Source organism: Macrobrachium rosenbergii, chromosome 44 (assembly GCF_040412425.1).
Source record: "Macrobrachium rosenbergii isolate ZJJX-2024 chromosome 44, ASM4041242v1, whole genome shotgun sequence".
Taxonomy (NCBI): Eukaryota; Metazoa; Arthropoda; class Malacostraca; order Decapoda; family Palaemonidae; genus Macrobrachium; species Macrobrachium rosenbergii.
Window position 1 is genome coordinate 39,567,364 of NC_089784.1, and position 5,706 is coordinate 39,573,069.

Genomic DNA, 5,706 nt, shown 5'->3' on the forward strand with positions numbered 1-5,706 from the left:
TTATAGTGCTGTATATCGTGAATTGAAAAAATCTGGTATCAAGCCACTTCATTGTATCAGCAAGCCCAACATCACTCAGCAACAGAGAGAAGACGTGCATGGTTTTATGGTTCATTTCTTAAAGATTGGGATGAAGTTGACTTTCTCCATGTTGCCACATCAGATGAATTCTTCATTTACACAGTCAGGAAGCCAAATCATAAAAATGACATCATTTGGGCTGCAAAGTTGGATGATATCAGCGATGAGGTGCGCTATCGCCAAGTTGTGAAATTTCCTGAATGTTTGGGAATTTTTCTCTGTTTCACAGCCAAACGATGTGGATCATCAAAGAAAAAGGACAGTCATGGAATGGCGAATACTTCAGAGAAACTGTGCTTACTGGTGGAGTATTTCCTTTCCTCAAAGATCCTGAAAATGTGTTATCTGTTGAAGAAGTCACGTCACATTTTTGCATGATAAGGCACCATGTTTCAAGGCTCTTCAGACAAAGGAGCTGCTTCGAAACAGTGGTATCGATTTCTTCTCATCAAGTGAATTTCCAGGTATCTCCCCTGACCTTAATGTGTGTGAAAACATTGGTAGTATCTTAAAGGATCGTGTTGAAGCATGCACAGTGAACTATGATGATATACCAAGCCTCAACAACCTGCAAAGAGAGGTGACCGAAGTGCTCAGGGAAATGGAGTTTGAGTCTCAGCTTTTTTTGCGATTTGCTGAAATCATACCCCTCAAGAATGCAGACTGTGGTACAGGCAGATGGAGGCCACACAAAATATTAAATACTCAGAGAGAAACTTAAATAAATACCTGTTCTGAAGTACTTTTGTTTTTGTCCATATCAATTTTAGTTTATGGTGTAGAGAGGGGGAGGGCGGCTCTAATTTCGAAACACCCTGAGTATATAAATATATATGTATATATATACATGTGTGTGTATGCATATATATATATATATATATATATATATATATATATATATATATATATATATATATATATATATATATATACATATACATGTACATATATACATGTAATATATATATATATTTATTATTATTATTATTATTATTATTATTATTATTATTATTATTATTATCAAGAAGTCATAGCACAGTGGCCATTCAGCTTTCCTTAGTTTACCCTTGAATGTATTGAAAGTAAAGTAATCGCTGAAAGCCGGCCCGTAGTTGGCTTAAGCTATCAAGAGTGAATTCGTCGCTGCACAGGTGACTCCAATTTACCTAGCCACCAACACATTAAAATTATCAACGTTCCGATCTGTCCCTTTTCTTACCTGGGACAGTCATTCAGAAGGCGCGGTCAATAGAGTCAACAATGAGAGGCTGAGTGTCACTCCCTTAAACAGCTTAGTTCAACTAAGCTACTTAAGAAAACCATTCTAAAGGCAGATTGAGCTGGCTGGACTGTCTTTCCATAGGAATACCTTGGGGAATACAAGCAGATGGCCAGAACACCTGGACGAGTGACACATCCTTAGCCTGCTACCATGTGGGCCCATTACTGGGGCCCCTACTCTGGACAGAGGCCTTAAAAGGGCCTTGGACAGAGACATCTTAGCAGTTAGCAGTTGGCAGTTAGCCATACACACAAGCGAGTGATACAAGTCACTGAGAGGTCACCCTTCACCCTTCCACCCAGATGTCCACACCAGACTCCTGATATGAACCCAGTACTATAGCGCTCCTCGAACTCAGGCCCTGATATACAGTCCACCTCCAACCGTGGACCCAGTACTGCAGTCATCCTCGAAAGGACCTACCCCGGAACCTGAGTACAATGTCACATGTGTGAAAGCCCGTCGTCATTCTACGCCAGAGCCCAGCTAACCTCCCCACGCCCACCCCCCCCCCCAAGGTAAAGTACTAGTTGAGGCCTTTTCAGTCACGACAGTTTGCCCTTTTGAAGTGTTACTGAGTGACAGTATTGTTTTCTTATCCTTGTGTCATTGCCTTTTGCAGTGTTTCGTGTTCCAGTGTAAAGTGTTCAGTTATTCCTTGAGTCCTTGGCACCCTCAGTGCAGACTCGAGTCATATTCTGTGTTATATTTTTCCTTTGCTGGCGTGTAATAAGTAAATCTCTCTTGCAGAGGGACCTATTCGCAGTGGACTCATCTTGGACTGTGCCTTGCCCTTATTCAAGACTCCAGTAGGAGGATCGTCAGGCATTGCAAGCCCTTTATCAATTCAATTACCCATTTTCCCTTCTAATGCTTTTCTTTTAGTAAACATAATTACTTAATTAATCCCAAGTGTTTATGTAACATTTCCTTATGAAGTCGAGCCTTCAGCTCCTAAAACCATCCCCTTTTCTTTGTTTTTTACGATTTCCCTTTACGTAAGTCAGAACTCCAAGGCCAAATAAATAAAGTTTCCATTGTCGGCCTGTAAACATCCCTAGAAATCAAATAATTTCATGGAAATTGTAATATATATATATATATATATATATATATATATATATATATATATATATATATATATATATATATATATATATATGTTACAGGAACAGATCAACACTTTTTTGGAAGTGTAATGAAGCGTGATCTTAGCGATCTAACTTCAGGAAAAGATTAAAAAAGGTTCAACCCTGATTCCACTTGCATTTTTTCCTCTCTCTCTCTCTCTCTCAGCCTCTCTCTCTCTCACCGTGTACCGACTCTCTCTCTCTCCCTGACCTCACTCATTCTCACCAAAGTAATTAAATGGACTATTTAAAGAAACACAATCATTCCTACAAAAATAGGTTTATTGTTCAAATAACCCAACAAGAAATGAATAAAACAAAGCAAAGATTAAAATGCATAATAAATGAATTATCGAGTCAGATAACTAAACTCTAAACTGCAAAGCACTTCTGATTAAAGAAGTCTCATTATGGCTAATAGCCTGGAAATACCCAAAATCTCACATACTCCCAAATCAATAACTAAAAGTCATGTAAAAAAAAAAACAGTCTACCACATGAAGAGACTGACATCGCAACTGACTTGCGTGTCCTTTTTATCAAAACCCAAAGTCCACAAACATCTGTCGAAAGAATTAAACATGATAGAAAACTCCCAAAAATATATGAAATACAAAACACAATAATGGAAAGTGTAAAATGCATAGCCAAGATATGGCAAACGTAACATAACAAAATAATAATATAAAAGAGGTATGAATATTCATATTAAATTTCCCACACCAGTTCACAAGTACATAATTATTAGAAAGTCATGGTAAAAATCACAAGTTCAATTTTCTCCCATAAAAACAGAGATTTGAGACTCTACCTTATCTGCCGATTTTCAAAGCCTGGAACCACTCCAAAGTTATGACTGGCCAACTGCAGTTCTATCATGTTAATGAACGATCAAACTCACTTTTAGGGCAGATTTTGGCATAATCTAGATCAAAGTAACGCACGTACTCACAAATATACATAGCGCTTCGGAGATCACCTGATCTCAATATTGCTGAGCCTCTCGCAAAGAGCTGAGGAATCAAACTATTTGCTGAATACAAAGATTTTGCAACTGACGACTTCCATCAGTACCATCTCGCACCGAACTTTCCACGATAACATCTTAAAGCATTGAAGCTATGAAATGCATATATGTGTCCTAATAACATTGTAGCGGGCCATATTTTCTGAAATATATATAATATATATATATATATATATATATATATATATATATATATATATATATATATATATATATATATATATATATATATATATATATATATATATATATATATATATATATATATATATATATATATGTATATTATGCATATATATGTATGCACACATACACACACAATTTTATATATATATATATTTATATATATATATATATATATATATATATATATATATATATATATATATATATATATATATATATATATATATATATATATTTATATATATATATATATATATATATATATATATATATATATATATATATATATATATATATATATAAAAGTGGATGTTTGTATATATGTGTCCACTATACAAATCCGAACCTCTTGACAGACCCGGACAAAATTTTGCACACAGCCTGCCTGTCACCCCGGAAAGGCTTATATCTCAAAATCAAACCCCTACCCACTGACAGACATACAGACAAAGACAAAACAAATGAAATCTTCGTTTTTACGTCACCTCTTCCTTCAGTTTTCTGGGTTTATTCTCATTTTTCAACTGACGCTTTGCCTTTTCTTCTGGTGCTGCCAGAAGTATGATTAACCTCCAACTATAAATCCAACTCCCCTATAACATCAATTTTTTATCAGCATTTACGTGAATTTTTATCATAACTTATGAGAATTATTAATATAATAATTGTTTATAACCTCAATAAAATCAACAATGAAAGCCTACAGGGCATAAAACTAGAGGAACCCGACGAAGTTCTAACTTCCCTCCCACCGTTATTATTTTTAAATATAAATAAATGTATTGTTACAGTCTTAATTTTAATATAAAATACTTTATAATAGATTTGGTCTAACAAATTGTTTTAAAAGTGTTAATTATTTGCGGTTTTTCCTCATAAAAGCGTTGCCAGTTTGAGTTATTTGACAAAAAGGGTGCCGAGAGTAGTTAGGCTACACCTGCTGACATGTCTTTCATCAGTTGCGGTTGTTTTTCCGTCATTGCTGTGAAACCATACTGTTAGATTTTGATCTGACTGAAAAGGAGAGAGAGAGAGAGAGAGAGAGAGAGAGAGAGAGAGAGAGAGAGAAGACGAAACGTAAGAAATTCTTCTCTATCCTCACATGCGTAGATCAGTAAAAAAAAAAAAAAATACCGCTATGCAAGCCCATACAGCATCCATAAACCTGGTAAATTCATACCTTTGGTGATGACGTAATAATGTATCAAACAAAGTAATTCCCTTTGTGGAGGAATGTAAGGCAATCGGTTATTTATTTTTTTTTAATAAATACTTTTTGATAAAAGACAGAGATGAATATACAACATGTTAATATTTAAGAATGAACAATCAATTTACTGTATATGATTATATCAGCAACAGGTACGAACTGACGGGTTGTTGTACTGTAGTTGCCAGGTGTCACTATGTGATGGTGAATAAACGGCCTAAGGATGCAGAATTCTGTAATACTGAATGAGTGTGTTGGAAGAGAGTGAGAGAGAGGGGGAGAGGAAGAGAGAGAGAAAGGAGAGGGGGTATTAGGCCTTACCGTTGTTTGTTATCAATCTAACTATCATTAATTAAATGGTGACGAGGGGGCTTATAAGGCATCATCTCCACAACTTAAGATCCACAACTTAAGAGGGAGAGAGATATCTCTTTCAATTTAGATGTAGGAAAGGCAGAGATACAACGGAGAGAGAGAAAGAAAGTATATCTTAGTTTAACCAGACCACTGAGCTAGTTAACAGCTCTCCTAGGTCTGGCCCGAAGGATTGGAATTATTTTTACGTGGCTAAGAACCAACTGGTTACCTAGCAACGGGACCTACAGCTTATTGTGGAATCCGAACCACATTATGACGAGAAATGAATTTCTATCACCAGAAATAAATTCCTCTAATTCTTCTTTGGCGGCTCGGAGAGTCGAACGCTGGGCCAACAGCGTGCCAGTCGAAAGCTCTACCATCCCTCCAAAAAAGAACTACGGAGAGAGAGAGAGAGAGTTAAGCAGACGAG